The following is an 18647-nucleotide window of genomic DNA, read 5'->3' as shown; positions in this document are numbered from 1 at the left end:
TCTTCCCACAAATAGAGCTTTCTTTTGATGGTATTTGATTGCCTCTGCGATTTTTATTTTTTGCGATATAAACGTAAAAAGACCGCAAATTTTGAAAAAAAATGATATTTTCTACTTTTTGTTATTAGAAAAATCCAATAAACTCAATTTTAGTCATACATTTAGGCCAAAATGTATTCAGCCACATGTCTTTGGTAAAAAAAAAGTCAATAATTGTATATTTATTGGTTTGCGCAAAAGTTGTCACATCTACAAACTAAGGTACGTTTTCTGGAATTTACGCAGCTTTTAGTTTACGACTGCCTATCTCATTTCTTGAGGTGCTAAAATGACAGGGCAGTACAAAACCCCCCCAAATGACCCCATTTTGGAAAGTAGACCCCCTAAGGAAATTGATAAGAGGCATGTTGAGCCCATTGAATATTTTATTTTTTTGCCTCAAGCGATTGAATAATGACAAAAAAAAAATTTTTTTTTTTTTTTTACACAAAGTTGTCACTAAATGATATATTGCTCACACATGCTATGGGCGTATGTGAAATGACACCCCAAAATAAATTCTGCTGCTTCTCCTGAGTACGGGGATACCACATATGTGGGACTTTTTGGGAGCCTAGCCGCGTACAGGGCCCCGAAAACCAAGCACCGCCTTCAGGCTTTCTAAGGGCGTAAATTTTTGATTTCACGCCTCACTACCTATTACAGTTTTGAAGGCCATAAAATGCCAAGATGGCACAAAACCCCCACAAATGACCCCATTTTAGAAAGTAGACACCCCAAGCTATTTGCTGAGAGGCATGTTGAGTCCATGGAATATTTTATATTTTGCCACAAGTTGCGGGAAAATTACAAACTTTTTTTTTTTTTTTTTTTTTTTTTCACAAAGTTGTCACTAAATGATATATTGCTCATGCATGCCATGGGCATATGTGAAATGACACCCCAAAATAAATTCTGCTGCTTCTCCTGAGTACGGGGATACCACATATGTGGGACTTTTTGGGAGCCTAGCCGCGTACGGGGCCCCGAAAACCAAGCACCGCCTTCAGGCTTTCTAAGGGCGTAATTTTTTGAGTTCACTTCTCACTACCTATTACAGTTTTGAAGGCCATAAAATGCCAAGATGGCACAAAACCCCCACAAATGACCCCATTTTAGAAAGTAGACACCCCAAGCTATTTGCTGAGAGGCATGTTGAGTCCATGGAATATTTTATATTTTGCCACAAGTTGCGGGAAAATTACAAACTTTTTTTTTTTTTCACAAAGTTGTCACTAAATGATATATTGCTCACACATGCCATGGGCATATGTGAAATGACACCCCAAAATAAATTCTGCTGCTTCTCCTGAGTACGGGGATACCACATATGTGGGACTTTTTGGGAGCCTAGCCGCGTACGGGGCCCCAAAAACCAAGCACCGCCTTCAGGCTTTCTAAGGGCGTTACAGTTTTGAAGGCCATAAAATGCCAAGATGGCACAAACCCCCCCCCCCCCAAATGACCCCATTTTAGAAAGTAGACACCCCTAAATTTAGGGGTACACTAGTGAGACTAGGTAATAAATGGCGGGTGCCCTGAAACTATAAAAAAATAACTAACCAACCAGCGTCACCTGTAACAGTTATATGGTGATCACTGGTGAAAGGGTTAACTAGGGGGCAATCAGGGGGCTTTATGCGGTAGTATATGGGGGTCCCTGGCGCTATAAAAAGCTGCGGCGAACCTAAATACCTACCTGCCTAACTAGCGTCACCTGTGACACTAATACAGCGATCAGAAAAACGATCGCTTATTAGGCTGGGTTCACACTGGAGCGATGCGGGAACGCCACGAATGCGCGGCGGGTTCCCGCATCGCATGCCTCCCGGCGGCAGTTCACACTGCCCTATGCGAACTGCTGGGAGTGTCAGTGAAATGTTAATGACACCCCCAGATCAGTTCGCATATCGCAGTGCGATCTGCAAACTTGGATCGCATGGTGTGAACACCCATGCGATCCGATTCTGCTGCGGACCAAAAAAAGGGTCCCGTGCGAGTTTGCGGCGGGTGCGGCGGGTGCGACACGAATTCAGCCATACTATCTGTATAGCTGAACTCGAATCGCACAGAGATCGGATGTGATTTGCACTGCAGTGCGGTGCGAATCACATCCGTTCTCATAAACCGCTGCAATGTGAACCCAGCCTTAGTGACACTGGCGACGGGGGGTGATCACGGGGTTAAACCTTTATTGGGGGGGTTAGGGGGGTACCTTAGAACTAAAGGGGGCTAACCCTAACTGCCCTAACAGTTATTAGTCACAAATGACACCTGCCGGGTGATCAGGGGGTTAAACCTTTATTAGGTAATAAATGGCGGGTGCCCTGAAACTATAAAAAAATAACTAACCAACCAGCGTCACCTGTAACAGTTATATGGTGATCACTGGTGAAAGGGTTAACTAGGGGGCAATCAGGGGGCTTTATGCGGTAGTATATGGGGGTCCCTAGCGCTATAAAAAGCTGCGGCGAACCTAAATACCTACCTGCCTAACTAGCGTCACCTGTGACACTAATACGGCGATCAGAAAAATGATCGCTTATTAGGCTGGGTTCACACTGGAGCGATGCGGAAACGCCGCGAATCCGCGGCGGGTTCCCGCATCGCATGCCTCCCGGCGGCAGTTCACACTGCCCTATGCGAACTGCTGGGAGTGTCAGTGAAATGTTACTGACACCCCCAGATCAGTTCGCATATCGCAGTGCGATCTGCAAACTCGGATCGCATGGTGTGAACACCCATGCGATCCGATTCTGCTGCGGGCCAAAAAAAGGGTCCCGTGCGAATTTGCGGCGGGTGCGGCGGGTGTGGCGGGTGCGGCGGGTGCGGCGAATGGCTGAACTCGAATCGCACAGAGATCGGATGTGATTTGCACTGCAGTGCGGTGCGAATCACATTCGTTCTCATAAACCGCTGCAATGTGAACCCAGCCTTAGTGACACTGGCGACGGGGGGTGATCACGGGGTTAAACCTTTATTGGGGGGGTTAGGGGGGTACATTAGAACTAAAGGGGGCTAACCCTAACTGCCCTAACAGTTATTACAGTCACAAATGACACCAATGCAAAAAAAAAAAAAAAAAAAAAAAAAAATGACATTGGTGTCACTGTGACTGGGGGGCAGGGGTAATTGGGGGGGTGATCGGGGGGTAAAGGGGGGGTGTGAGTGTGCCTGGCATGTTCTACTGTGTGTGGGATGTGTTGGTGCAACTCACTGATCCGCTCTCCTCCGTGTCGGAACGAAAAATACCGACACGGAGGAGAGAATACATCACTTCCTCTCCTGTGTTTACATTACAGGAGAGGAAGTGATGTCACCGGGGATTTCCATTCGTCGGGAGCGATCGCGAGGGGGTGGCCATGAATGAATGGCCGTCCCCTCGTCCGGGATCGCTCCCGAACGAAAACCGACCGCCGCAGGCACCGGGCGGGGGCCCGATCGGGCCCCCGACCCGCGGGAGGCAAATCACGTACATGTACGTGCTTATGCCTGCCCGTGCCATTCTGCCGACGTACATCGGCGTGCGGCGGTCGGCAAGTGGTTAAGGACGCCATGGACAAAAGAGCAAAAGCACTATTAAGGAAAGCCGGGGACTCATCCTTGTGTAACCTAAAGCTGGCAATGGCTGCTACAGTTGTAGCCAGGAATATGGAGTGCTGGCTGGAACAGCTTAAAGGCCATATGGTAGCAGGCACCTCCTAGGAAGGATTTGCTAGTGTCCTTCCCTACCCTTTTGAGAATGGCCAAATACATGGCTGACACCTCGGCAGAATCCATCAGGATGTCAGCCAGATATTCAGCCCTTGTTAATTCTGCCAGGATGGCCTTCTGACTTAAGACCTAGTCAGGGGACTCTGCATCAAAAGTGAATTTGTGTAGAATTCCCTTTACCGGAGATCTGATGTTTGGGCCAAAATTAAAGACTATTCTCAATAGAACGACTGATAAGAAGAAAGCATTTCCGCAGAAAAAGGTGGTGCAGCAAAGGAAGAATTTTAGTCCTTTTCAGCAAGCCCATAAGGAAAAAGATCAGGCTCAAAAAAGACCCTGGAACCCCCAGAGGAGAAGAGGTAGAGGAGGGGTGCTCTTTAGACCTCCCAAGCAAAACTCAAAAAAGCAATGACAACCACCTGCCGGTAGGCGGAAGGGTGCAAGCTTTCCTGCCAGGTTGGGAAAAGGTAACAAAGGGCCTGTTTGTTCTAAATCTAATCAGTCAAGGTTATCAGCTAGAATTGTCACACATGTTTTTTTTTTTTTTAACAGAATTTTTTTTTATTTACATAAAAAAATAGCAGGACAGCTTAAGCATTCAATAATGAGGCAGGTAAAACAGTAAGAGAACATAAGCATATACATATAATGGTGTAATGCTGGATACACAGAGATCTACAGTGTATCATTAGGTGGAACAAGTTCTAATTCTGGAATAGGCGGTATATTCTAAAGGGAATATCAAACCCAAGAGGGAGCGTAGGAGGCCTTGCAGGAATTGGAGAGGGGCCAAGCCCTCACCTGGTTTATCGGATGTCAACAGAAGGGCCTTCCACCCCCAGGGATCAAGGTCTAGTTAAAGGTGAGGAATAAGTTAGGAGGGGAGGGGGAGGAAAGGGGAGAGGGAAGGGGCCGGGTGGGAGAAGGGGGTGATTTGGTAGGAGACACGCCGCTGTCTTGCATCAAAGGAGTGATTATATTTGGCAGGGGTCTATGCTGAGAAATCCCATTCAGTGTGACCTGTAGAAGTGAGAAAGATACGGAACGAAAATTATTCCCGAGATGGCATGCTATCGGTCTCTCCTTCATTTACCTCAAGGACTATAGGTTGAGCGACCTGGCCTTCACCCATGGCTCCCATACCTTATCAAGCTTTTGGGGGCATTTGCGACCCATGTATGTAAGCTTGTATAGGGGCAGCATAGAGTCAACTACTGTATACCATTGGGCTGCTGTGGGGGGAGATGCCAATTTCCAGTGCTGTAGGAGTACCTTCCTGGCATAAAAACACAGATAAAATAGGAGCAGTCTGGTATGTGTAGAGTGTGTCACTGATTCGGTTATGCCTAGGAGAAGTACCTTAGGATCCACTGATACTGAGAGGCCAGTAGCAGCATTGATATCGGAGACAACCTGTTTCCAAAAGGCCTGAATGAGTGGGCAGTCCCAGATGACATGATAGTATGTCCCAACCTCCTGTTGACCCTTAGGGCACATCTCAGATTGTGTACAGTATATTCTGGCCAGCTTCTGGGGAGTGTAAGCTCCATGTATGAATTTCAGTTCTGTGAAGTAGTCTCTTGCTGAAATCACTGTTGTGATAGATTGTTGTAGAGCCAGGTCCCAGTCCTCTTCTGACAGGGATGGGATATCTGTCTTCCATAGATGGAATAGAGGAGATGACCCCTCAGTCGTCGCATGTAAGACTTCGGTACAGAGAGGATAGGACTCTATCTACACCTCTGGAGGTGAAAAATATCTCTACTACATTAGAGGTCGACCGATATATCGGCCGGCCGATATATCGGCCGATATTTGCCGTTTTTTAAATAATCGGCATCGGCCGATTTGTGCTGATAAAAAGCCGATTTAGAACTACAGTGGGACTTTGAAATGATTTCTGTAATAGAAGTCAGTCTAAGTTGACTGAGTCGTCATAGCAACCCTTTCCTCCTCTCTGGGCAGCCTGCCAAGAAAAGAACTAAATGATACAATGTTTACACTTCAATGAATTAAGTCATCTCTGTGTGTAGAAGTTCTCAGTTTAACCACTTAAAGACTAAATATTTTCTGACACTTGTTGCTTACAAGTAAAAATCCTGTATTTTCTGCCAGAAAATCACTTAGACCCCCCCAAAAATGATATATATTTTTTTAGCAGAGATCCTAGGGAATAAAATAGCGGTTGTTGCAATATTTTATGTCACACGGCATTTGCACAGAGGTCTTTCAAATGCATTTTTTTGGGAAAAAAATACACTATTTAAAAAATAAAAATAAAATAAAAACAGTAAACTTAGCCCATTTTTTTTTTTTGTCCAAAAGCTTTGACTACCTGTTTTTATTTAATATATAATATATATATATATATATATATATATATATATAAAAATCATACATACAAGTAAACTGATTGGAGGTTTGTTTTGTTTAATAAATGTTTAAGTGTAAGAAATTTTCTGTATCACGTATGAAGGCCGCTTTCACACTGGAGCGGACAGGCGTTGATGGTAAAACGCAAGTTTTAGCGGCTCTTTACCATCATTTTAGCGGTGCTATTTGGCTGCTAGTGGGGCACATATAACCCAGCTAGCGGCCAAGGAAGAGGTTAAATGCGCCCATGAAGCACTGCTGCCAAATCGCATTGCATGCGCTTCGGCAGTGGTGCCCATTCATATCAATGGGCAGGAGTGGTGGAGGAGCGGTATACACCACTCCAAACGTGCTGCTTGCAGGACTTTTTTTTAAGATCCTGCCAGCGCATCGCCTCAGTGTGAAAGCACTCTGTCTTTCACACAGACTGCAGGGGAGCCATTTTACAGGCGCTATTTTTAGCCCAAAAGCGCCTTAAAACGCCACAGTGGGAAAGGTGTGTTGGATCAAGGGGGATTAAAAATAAATAAATAAATAAAATAAAATCGGCCTAACATATCGGCCCAAAAAAAATCGGCATCATATATCGGCAATCGGCCGCCATGATTTCTAAATATCGGCATCGGCATCGGCCAGAGAAAAACCCATATCGGTCGACCTCTATACTACATGTGACATCACAGAAATTGGAGCGAGAAATAGTGCCTGTGAGGCATGCTTCAACTGTAGGTAACGAAACAGCATCCACAAAGGAAGCTGAAATGCCTCCTTTAGTTCTGGGAAGGGGAGTAACACCCCATTGGGCATGATCTGTTGCATCTTCACCACCCCAAATCTAGCCCAGAGACTGGGGTCCGGGATGGATCTAAAGTGTGAGAGTTTGGGGTTGCCCCACAATGGGGTGTGGGTTGAAATAGTGTTGTCAGCCGTACCTGCAGCAATAACCTTTTCCCAAACCTCAACAGTGTTTTGCATCAATGTCATTGCTTGTGGACAGGCCTTCAACCCCTGTATACTATATTGGTTAGAGCCCAGTAGGAGCCCATTACCGCCGCCTCAAGATTGACCGCAGGGTTAGACCTGGATTGAAACAAACCACCCGTGGACCGTGACCAACAATAGTATTTCTGGAAGCAGGGCAATGTTAGACCACCCAAGGATAATTGGAGTTTGGTTTTAGATATCCTAGGGACCTTTCCTCCCCAGATGAAAGAAGTAACTATCCCATCTAGTTTGCAGAAGAAGGCAGTGGGGATGGGGACAGGGTGTGCCGAAAAAAATATATATATTAATGCAAAAATATATTAATGCAGAATCCGAGAATGGGAATAGATTGGATTTACCCTGATTAATTTTAACCCCAGAGAAATTACCATATCTGTCAATGATCGCCAATGCCGCTGCAAGGGAGTCTTTTTAATCACCTAGGTAAAGAAAGGTATTGTCTACATATCGCGATATCCTCTCCACCAGTGGGCCAACCCACAGTCCTCCCACTTCCTCAGATGCATGGATCAGGATCTCCATGGGCTCTATGGCAAGAGCAAAAAGCCCTGGGTACAGGGGGCAGCCTTGTCTCGTACCCCTATAGAGGTGGAAGGGAGGGGGAGAGGACACTGCCAGTACGCACCCGAACCACCGCAGATTTTTAAATCAACTGGACCCAGGAGATGGATTTGAGGCCAAACTCAAATCTAGCCAGTACCTGCCAAAGAAAGTCCCATTCCACAGAATCAAAGGCCTTCTCTACGTCAAGAGAGGCCACCACTCCCCCATTATTTTTGTCTCTAGATAATGCTATGTTGGCATGGAGCTGACGGATGTTGATGTCTGTACCCTTGCCCGGCATAAATCCTGTTTGGTCTCCATGTATTAAGGAGAGTATAATCTTATTAAATCTACTGGCCAATATCTTGGTTAGGATTTTCGCACCCACGTTAAGTAGAGATATGGGCCGATAGGACGAGCAGAGCTCTAGATCCTTACTGGGCTTGGGTACGACAACAACCACAGCGTCCGACATAGAAGATGGGAGGGACTGCTGCTCTAATGCCTGTAATAGTGTGGGCCTACAACATCTAGTTTTGTAGAATTCTTAAGGCAGTCCATCAGGACCCGGGGTTTTACCTGCCTGTAAAGATTTAATAGCACCATGGACCTCCTTCCGAGTGATATTACTGTTGCGGGTCTACACGGCTTCTGCGGTCAGGGTTGGGAAGTCCACTGTGTCAAGAAACTGGGTCAAGTCAGCTAGTAAGTAGGTAGCCCTAGCGGCATATAGGTGCGTATAATATTGCTCAAATCTGGCATTGATGTGTAGCAGGTCTGAAAGCAAGGTACTATCGTCTAATGTTCATAATGCAGGGGCTCCCTGTTCTCTCAGCCGCCAACAGTGGGCCCGGGCATTCGCCCTGCTCGAAAATGCGTGGATAAAATGGCAACAGGAAGTGGCACAAATCAGCGCCAATTCTCTGCAAGCTGTGAGCATATCAGTGTGTGTGTTCTGGTCTGGGGAATTCGTATATCGTTCTTAAAGTTTTAGAACCCCTAACTCAGCCCCAGAGAGCTTGAGTCTCGACTCTTTCCTGATCTTGGCAATATTAAACTGGTACCCGCCCCTAGCATAGGGTTTAAACACATCCCAGACCATGGCTGGGGTTGCAAATTGATTATTATGATACCAGTAGTCCCTAACCTCGGACAGAATCAGTGGCTCCATCTTCTCATCCATGATCCAGTATCTGGAAAGTCTCCATAGCCCCAGGCTAGCCGCCAAGTCAAGCTTACTAGGACCGGAGCATGATCTGAAATGCCTCGTGGGAGGATAGATTGTAGCCACTCTGGGTCATAAGGGGTCACTTACATAGACCAAATCTATGCAAGAGAGTGTAACCTGAGTGGCACGTAAATTGTTTCGCATGTGGGTGCTTCCATCACCACGTGTCATGTAGGCCATATATCTCCACCCAGCGAGACAGGACTGAGTCGGTCATCAAGCCAGGGCTCAGTTTGTCAGCACTGGGATTGGGGGCCATGTTAACATCCCCTGCAAGGATAATGTTAGTAGTGGGGAATTTGGCCACAATACTCAAGATGCTAAGTAGGACCGCCATGCTTGCAGGCCGTGGTACATACAAGCCAACAATTACTATATAAATTCGGTCACACAAGGCATACATAATCACATATTGACCATCCGGGTCTAGACGGAGATCCAACAGCCTGAAGGAAAGTTTTATGAACCAAGATACTGACCCCTCAGGAGTGGGAGGAGAAGGTGGAATGGTAGTAAGAGCCAACCCTGGATTTTTTGAGGGAGAGCACCTTGGATCCAGTGAAATGGGTCTCCTGCAATATGCAGATGTGCCGGAGGTGTTTTTTGAGGAAAAACATGAGGGCAAACAGTACACTTACAATACAAATCAATACAGGAGGAACTAGATGGCCCTGCTCGTTGGAGCTTACAATCTAGAAGGGAGGGTCAAGTTTAAACAAAAGGTAATAACTGTGGGGGATGAGCTGATGGAAAAAATGAAAATACAGTTGTTAGGTGTGGGTAGGGTTCTCTGAAGAGAAGGGTTTTCAGGGATTGTCTAAAAGCTAATATAATAGGAGACAGGCGGACAGATTGGGGTAGGGCATTCCGGCATTGGAGAGGCTTTGAAAAAGTCCTGGAGGCGAGCATGGGAGGAGGTGATGAGGGAGCTAGAGAGCAGGAGGTCTTGAGAGGAAGGAAGAGAACGAGTAGGTTGGTATTTAGAGACTAAGCTAGTGATGTAGCTGGGGGCGAAATTGTAGATAGCTTTGTACGTAGTTGTTAGTATTTTGAATTGAATTCTCTGGCCGAGCGGAAGCCAATGGAGGGATTGACAGAGGAGTAGCAGACACGGAGCGATTGGTAAGGTGGATGAGTCTGGCAGCAGCATTCATGATGGATTGAAGAGGTGATAGACTATGTAGAGGTAAGCCAATGAGAAGGGAGTTGCAGTAGTCGAGGCGAGAGATGACGCGCATTACAGGAGAGTAGTCTCAGGGGAGCCATGGTGAAGGTGGGATAATAGCAACGTCTCTCCTCCCACCCAGATCTCCGTCCAGACCCACCCGCAAGATCAGGTATAAGAATATTATTTTCAGCATTTTCCATACTGCATGGTCATACCTCATTAAGAACAGTACAAAAAAACAGAAAAGGGAAAACAAAAAAACACAGCATATAAACACCAAATGCTGTTGTAATTGGTAGAACACCCCAACTCCCCCCCACCCCACGTTGCCCCCCAAAACCAGGGCACGTTTGACATCCGAAACAAAACATGACTACGAGTAGTCTCTGGGGAGTAGTATACCAAAAGGGCACCCAGAAGGCACAGTGGAAAATGTGTTCAAACTAGTCAGGGGATAATATTAAATATTTCAAAAAATCTGCGCTAAAGGAAGTGAACTGCAGCCTCCCTGGAAAAACGTCAATAGAGTGGAGCCAGTAAATAAAGCAAAAGTCTACAAAGGGATGATGGCGCTGTTCTCAAAACCAAATACAAATGCCTATGGTAAGTGCACTCATAAACAAATTATGTAAAAAAAAAACACCAATAAGGATGGCTACGTGGGTGTAAACAAATGAATGTAAACAACTCTACATAAAAAGTGCAACGTGCGTAAGAATAATAAAGTGCAAAAAATCATATATGTAAAGTGAGTAGTGCAAGTAGTAGTAGTAGTAACAATGTACAGTGGGGATCGAAAGTTTGGGCACCCCAGGTAAAAATGTGTATTAATGTGCATAACGAAGCCAAGGAAAGATGGAAAAATCTCCAAATGGCATCAAATTACAGATTAGACATTCTTATAATATGTCAAAAAAAGTTAGATTTTATTTCCATCATTTACACTTTCAAAATTGCAGAAAATAAAAAAATAGCGTCTGCAAAAGTTTGGGCACCCTGCAGAATTTATAGTATGCACTGCCCCCTTTGCAAAGCTGAGACCTGCCAGTATCATGGATTGTTCTCAGTCATCGTCTGGGAAGATCAGGTGATGTCAATCTCAAAGGTTTTAAATGGCCAGACTCATCTGACCTTGCCCCAACAATCAGCACCATGGGTTCTTCTAAGCAGTTGTCTAGAAAACTGAAACTGAAAATAGTTGACGCTCACAAAGTTGGAGAAGGCTATAAGAAGATAGCAAAGCGTTTTCAGATGTCAATATCCTCTGTTCGGAATGTAATTAAGAAATGGCAGTCATCAGGAACAGTGGACGTTAAAGCAAGATCTGGAAGACCAAGAAAAATATCAGACAGAACAGCTTGCAGGATTGTGAGAAAAGCAATTCAAAACCCACGTTTAACTGCACGATCCCTCCAGAAAGATCTGGCAGACCCTGGAGTTGTGGTACACTATTCCACTATAAAGAGATACTTGTACAAATATGGTCTTCATGGAAGAGTCATCAGAAGAAAACCTCTTCTACGTCCTCACCACAAAAATCAGCGTTTGAACTTTGTAAATGAACATATAGACAAGCCTGAGGCATTTTGAAAACAAGTTCTGTGGACCGATGAGGTTAAAATATAACTTTTTGGCCGGAATGAGCAAAGGTACGTTTGGAGAAGAAAGGGCACAGAATTTAATGAAAAGAACCTCTGTCCAACTGTTAAGCATGGGGGTGGATCAATCATGCTTTGGGGTTGTATTGCAGCCAGTGGCACAGGGAACATTTCACGAGTAGAAGGAAAAATGGATTCAATCAAATTTCAGCAAATTTTGGATGGTAACTTGATGCCATCTGTGAAAAAGCTGAAGTTAAAGAGAGGATGGCTTCTACAAATGGATAATGATCCTAAACACACCTCAAAATCCACTGGGGATTACATCAAGAGGCATAAACTGAAGGTTTTGCCATGGCCTTCACAATCTCCTGACCTCAACATTATTGAAAATCTATGGATAGACCTTGAAAGAGCAGTGCGTGACAGACAGCCCAGAAATCTCAAAGAACTGGAACACTTTTGTTAGGAAGAATGGGCAAAGATACCTCAAACAAGAATTGAAAGACTCTTGGCTGGCTACAAAAAGCGTTTACAAGCTGTGATACTTGCCAAAGGGGGGCAGTACAAGATATTAACTCTGCAGGGTGCCCAAACTTTTGCAGACGCCATTTTTTTGTTTTCTGTAATTTTGAAAGTGTCAATGATGGAAATAAAATCAAACTTTTTTTGATATATTATAAGAGTGTCTGATCTGTAATTTGATGCCGTTTGGAGATTTTTCCATCTTTCCTTGGCTTCGTTATGCACATTAATACACATTTTTACCTGGGGTGCCCAAACTTTCGATCCCCACTGTATCTACATATGTAATTATCCAAAAACAGCATCAATAAGAAAATTTGATGTATCGTATGGTATAAATAATTAAATAATTCATCACATATCAATCCTCCGTGTACAAGCAAAAAGTAGTGCAAAAAAGTTGAAATAAAGAAATGTCTGAGAAAATCATAAAAGTGAATGTCCAAAATACAAAAAAATAATAAAAACTACAATTTTAAAATCGATTAGTGTCCATAAAGTGCAAAAGATCACTTTCGTGCAAAACACCACCACTGAAAATAAGGTGACTTTTCTCTGAGAAATACAGGTGACTTGTCAGTGCTCCCCTCCTTCCTCCAGTGGCCCCTCTTGTGAATGCACTCACCAGAGCACCGCCAATGACGTCCGTATGACGAAACGCGTAACTTCCTGTGAGCTCGTTCTTCCGGTTTCGACTAGCGTGTTGTTGGCATGCACGCTATAGGAGCTGGATCGCGGAAGTGCTTTATCGCTACAGGGTACTGTGGGCCCTATATTTTTTGTTAATTGGCATAGCGTTTTATATTTTAATAAAATAATGCTTGATGGATTTATGCTATGAGTTCCATCCTTTTTTATGCATGTGGATTGCCCGCTGTTGACTTTTTCCAACCTATCCATAAGAGGAAGTACTACTGACAGTGAGTAACTACCAGGAGTCCAGGGTACCCTAACAGGAGGATCACCACCAACACCTGGATAAGGAGGTTATACACCTGTTAGGCGCTCTGGTGAGTGCATTCACAAGAGGGGCCACTGGAGGAAGGAGGGGAGCACTGACGAGTCGTCTGTATTTCTCAGAGAAAAGTCACCTTATTTTCAGTGGTGGTGTTTTGAACGAAAGTGATCTCTTGCACTTTATGGACACTAATCAATTTTTAAATTTTAGTTTTTATTTATTTTTTGTATTTTGGACATTCTCTTTTATGATTTTCTCTGACATTTCTTTATATTTTTTATTCCAACTTTTTTGCGCTACTTTTTGCTTGTACACGGAGGATTGATATGTGATGAATTATTTATACCATAAGATACATCAATCTTTCTTATTGTTGCTGTTTTTGGATAACTACATATGTAGATACATTTATTTGTTTTGCACTACTCACGTTGCACTTTTTATGTAGAGTTGTTTACGTTCATTTGTTTACACGCATGTAGCCATCTTTATTGGTGTTTTTTTTTTTACGTAATTTGTTTGAGTGCACTTACCGTAGGCATTGGTATATAGTTTAGAGAACAGCGCCATTATCCCTTTGTAGACCTTTGCTTTAGGAGGGGTAATATATCGACCTCTCTGCAGGAAGGCATTCTCCCAGTTGACACTGGGGGCACAGTTCTTAATAAACCTGGGGATCCTGAGAGAAAGTCTTGGCAGGTCCCCAAACCTGGTCTTTGACTAGTAAATCTATCTATTTTCAAATAAATGAAGAAAAAGTCAGCTGGATAGGGTTAACGAGCCCCTAATTTCACAGGGATAGAAACTCCAGTTTGAGGATGGGGCCAGCAGGTGTCCACAGCTACCGCTCCTAGTGGCAGGGTGAGCCTCAGTAATAGTATCCCAAAACAGGCACAGTCAGGCAAACATGCAGATAGTTCAAACGTGGGAGGGAACCAGCAACACAGGTAGCTATGCATGGGACAGTCAGAGCAGCAACAATCTAGCAGGTAACTCCCCCATTCCGAGAAGGAAAAGAGGAGAGAGAGAGACGAGTCCCTTGTTGACCTATGGCTTCAGTGGATGGAAGAGATTCGATCCAATTAGAGGCCTCCTGGAGAAGTAAAGAAGCGGAGGGACTCTCCATCTTGTACTCGCAGTCTAGCGGAGAACAATATGCTGCACTTTAGGCCTCTTTGTCGCAGGGTGAGCTTCACATGATCGAAGGACTTGTGCTGTTTTTGTGTCTCCACAGAGAAGTCCGGGAAGATCATGAGCTGGGAGCCTTCAAATCGCAAGGCTTCTATCTTTCTGCTCTCCCTCAACACCCAGGTCTCTGTCACGAAAGTTCAGGAGCCGGAAGATAAACGTGTGGGGGGGGGCTCCACAGGCAGCAGGCATTCTGTGGGCATGCTCGACCGCGAAGAATGGGGAGAATGCCTGTGGGAACAGCTGGCGGAGGAGGCGTTCAGTGAATGCTGCAGGATTGGGGTCCTCCGATCCCTCTGGGAGCCCTATGATGCAGGGATTATTTCTCCGGTTCTGTTTTTTTGGCATCCTCAGCTCGGTATTCAAGTGCCCGTACCTTGGTAGTGAGGGTATGGAGGAAGGTGGAGTGATCCCGCAGCAAGTCCTCAGCATCCCCCAGGCAGTGCTCAACCTCCATCAGTCGGGTGCGGCACTTGTCCATATCCTTGCGAATTAGGCCTATCTCCAGCTGAATGGAATCTTTCCCATCTGGGTTTTTTTGGCTGGTATTGATGGCTTGCATCAGGGCAGTAAAGTTGTCCTGTTCTTGGATCGCGGGGACCGATTCATCCATCTGCGAAGCCATGTTGGAGAGTTTGCAGGGACACACTTTCCCGCCACGAGGCTGCAAGGGAGACAGTGAGGCTTTCCTAGTGCGCCGTTGATCTGTGCTTATAGGGCATACCATGTCTGAGAATCTTTATCAGGGCTTTGGGGGTTCAGAAGGGTGGAAATCTGCAGGGAAACGGGATTAATAGCAGGCTGGATAGCAGAGCTCTTTCACTATGCTCCGGTCGCCATCTTGGACACACACCCCCCGCCCCCCCAAGTCGTTTTTACATTACAAACCTGAGGCATCAGGAGAAAGCCCTGGCTAAGATGTCTCTCAAGAGAACTGATGCAACGGGGGCTTTTACTCCCACATTTTTCTGGTCAAAAAATCATCTGGGAAATTTCTATAAAGTACAAGAGGTTCCGGATGGACACGTTTTTTTTTTTTTTTTTTTTCTGTGAAGAATTTAGTCATCCCAAACTGCTACATGGCATCTCTTGACCTAAGAGATGCATATCTCCACGTACCAATTGCAGCTTCATCACAGAAATTCCTGTGACTAGCAGACAATTTTGGGGAGGGGGAGATTTGGCACCTTAAATTCAGGGCGCTGACATTTTGGCCTTTCCTCCTCTCCCAGAGTGTTCACAAAAGTGATGGCAGAGGCTGTCAGGAAGGGCATGCCAGCACTCAAGATGGCTGCCGAAGACGACCTCTTACCTCTTCATGTCAGCAAGGGCATGCCAGCACCCAGATGGCTGCAGAAGATGACTCCGCCCCTGTCAGGATGCCATTGGTGCGCACGTACCATGTGACAGCTTTTGCTGCCCAAACAGGCTATTTAAACTCTGCCAGTTTCCAGATTCTGTGCTATCTGCTCTACAGCGTTCCCTGTGTAACCTTCCATTACCTGCCTTCTGTTCCTATTGTGACCCGGCTTGCTTTCTGACATTCCTGTTTCCTGCCTGCATCCGATCCTGGCTAGTCCCCCTCTTTACACCTGCCTGCTCCTTCTGCCACTCCGCTTCCAGCCTGTTGATGATCCGGCCTGTAATCTGATGCCGCTTCTGCTTCAGCCCCTCTTCCTGACGTGCCCATTGTGTATGACCCAGCCTGCCTGTAACTGTCTTCTCTTCAGCCTGCCACCATCCCTTCTGTTGCATCTGCACTCCTGCCTGTGTCTACTCGCTCTGGCTACCACTGCTCTGGGATTCTTACAGACACCTCTACAGCCCGGCCGAGTGATCCGATCCAGCTCCAGGTTCGGCAATCCCGCCAGGCACTCGTGCGACTGCATCTTGTTGCTTCCTGTCAGCTCTATCAGGGGCTCCAAGTCAGAGTTGTAAGAGAAGCCGTCCTCTGCATATCAGGCTCCATCACCAGGTACGTGACAGAGGCTCTGGAGTCCCCTAGATTCAAGGGGATCTCCATATTGCCTTAACTAGACGATCTACTACTGTTGGCGGAATCAAAAGACCAGGTAGCGATCAGCCTGCAAGTAACCCCGGGACATTTAAACAGCTTAGGTTGGCTTCTGAACCTTCAAAAATTTAACCTTGTACCATCTCGGCGAGTAAGGTTCCTAGGATACTAAATAGATTCAGTAGAACAAAGCATCTTCCTCCCAACAAGAGAAGGTAGGACAAATGCAGATAGCTCTGAGAAAATAGGAACAAGGGCAAAAAATCACTTTGGTGGTGGAGAGACCAGAGGAAAACCTCAAAAGGACTCCCCTGGACTTTTCCGGTGACTGAGATTAACAGAGGAACAGACAACACAGGGCGTATGGTCCAAGCCAGAGGCAAGAAGGTCCTCGAATTGGAGGGAGTTAAAGACTATTCATCTAAGCCTTTTATGCCTCTCGCACACGACCGGACTTTCCGGCAGAAAATGTCAGATGGTCTTTCCGACGGACTGTCGACGGAGTTACGATGGACTTCTAAACAAAAGGACTTGCCCACACACGAACGGACTAAAGTCCGAAACATGTTCTATTTCTCGATCCTTCTGAATTTCTTTAAGAAAAACAATCAGATTATCCCACACACTATCTGAATATCCGAAGGAATGATTTCGTGACCTATTCTGCGTGTACACAGCACGTCCTAACAACCTAACAAAGCAGGGGGACACAAGGAGCAAGACACTGATGGAACTAGCTCATCAAATTCTGAGCTGGGCAGAGGACAATCTGGCCTCGCTCTCTGCAGTCAATCTGAAAGGCATGGAAAACACCCTAGCAGACCTCAGCACAAGGAAAGCAGAATGGTCATTAAACCAAGAGTTATTCCAGATGATCATGGAGTGTTGGCAAAGTTCAGAACAGAGTCCACGGATCTGTTCCTAATTTCTCCCTATTGGCCGAAGAGACCCTGGTTCTCAACCCTAATGAATCTCTCAGCAAAACCTCCCTGGAGATTATAGATCAGGGAGGACCTTCGGGGTCAAGGTCAAATTCTTCATCCAGATCCAGCATGCCTCAATCTAATTGCCTGGTTTCTGAGAAAGAAATTCTAAGGAAAAGGGGGTTATCAGAAAAGCTCATTAACACCCTTCTAGCAAGTAGGAAGAAGGTCACCAGAGCAATTTACTTCAAAGTCTGGAAGTGTTGTTCCTGGTGTTCCAGCAAGAACTTTTAATTTCATTAGCACTATTTCAGTTTTAGAATTTCTCCAGGAAGGAATGGAGAAAGGTTTAGCTGCAAGTACTCTCAAGACACAGTTTTTTTCTGGAAAAGACCCTGTCAAGGGAACCCCTTGATAGATTTTTTTTTTTTTAAGGCTATGGCAAAAGTTAGGCCTAGGCCTTTTATTAGTTTTCCCAAGTGGGATTTATCTTTGGTTCTTCAGGGACCCACTGTCACCTTTCGAGCCACTAGAAGAGACCTCTTTATATTCCTGACCCTAAAGACAATACTCCTGGTTGCAATAACATCTGCACGTAGAATGACTGAAACACAGGCATTATCAATCAAGGAGCCCTTTACACTCTGGACGGTAGAAGGTGCTTCCTAAATTTGAGGCAACGAAGAATCTTAAGAAGCCTTTTTTTATTTTTGTCCTAATAGAAGGCAGTCACAAAGGGGATAAAGCTTCCAAAACTACCCTAGGAAGGTGGCTAAAACAGGCTATTAAAGAAGCTTACCTGACATTAGGGATGGAGCCTCCGGAGGGAATATTGCCTCGCTCTACACAGGCAGTGGCAGCTTCGTGGGCAGAGAGGGCCGGGGTATAACCAGAGAAGATATGCAAGGCTGCCAGGTGGTCCAGTTTCTTGACCTTCATAAGGCACTATAGGTTGGCTCTGCTGTCGGCCTCAGACCAGTCCTTCGGTAAGAATGTTTTATAAGCAGTGGTCCCACCCTGAAGTAAGTTCTCGGTTATCTCTCAGGTGCTGTCCTGAAAGGCGAAGGGCGAAAATGTTACTTACCAGTGACGGTATTTCTACAAGCCTTTCAGGACAGCAGCTACTTCTCTCCCTAGGTTGTGTATGCTTCATACCCTAAAATAAGACCTAGCGTGATTGTCGACGATGGCTGCAATATAAGCCCTACCCCCCAAATAAGCCCTAGTTAAAGTCCTTCTATGTCTTATTCTCAGGGTAGGGCTTATTTTTGGGGAAAGAGGATGGGGTTTATTTGGGGGGTAGGGCTTATATTGCAGCCATCACCGACACTCATGCTAGGTCTTATTTTAGGGGAAACGGGGTTCAGTATT

At 45.4% G+C, this 18647-nt stretch overlaps 1 protein-coding gene across 1 annotated transcript in view; it reads left to right on the top strand.

The window, feature by feature from the left end:
- The window catches only part of LOC143924420 (ATP-dependent 6-phosphofructokinase, liver type), a 336686-nt gene that overhangs the window by 204773 nt on the left and 113266 nt on the right, over positions 1 to 18647 (top strand). The gene's annotated exons all lie outside the window — the stretch shown is intronic.

The sequence above is a fragment of the Lithobates pipiens genome, unplaced genomic scaffold, assembly GCF_037356315.1.
Source record: "Lithobates pipiens isolate NorthernLeopardFrog02 unplaced genomic scaffold, aLitPip1_a1.2 Scaffold_22, whole genome shotgun sequence".
NCBI lineage: Eukaryota > Metazoa > Chordata > Amphibia > Anura > Ranidae > Lithobates > Lithobates pipiens.
Note: the sequence above shows the minus strand (reverse complement) of the source record. Positions and strands in the feature narration are given on the sequence as shown.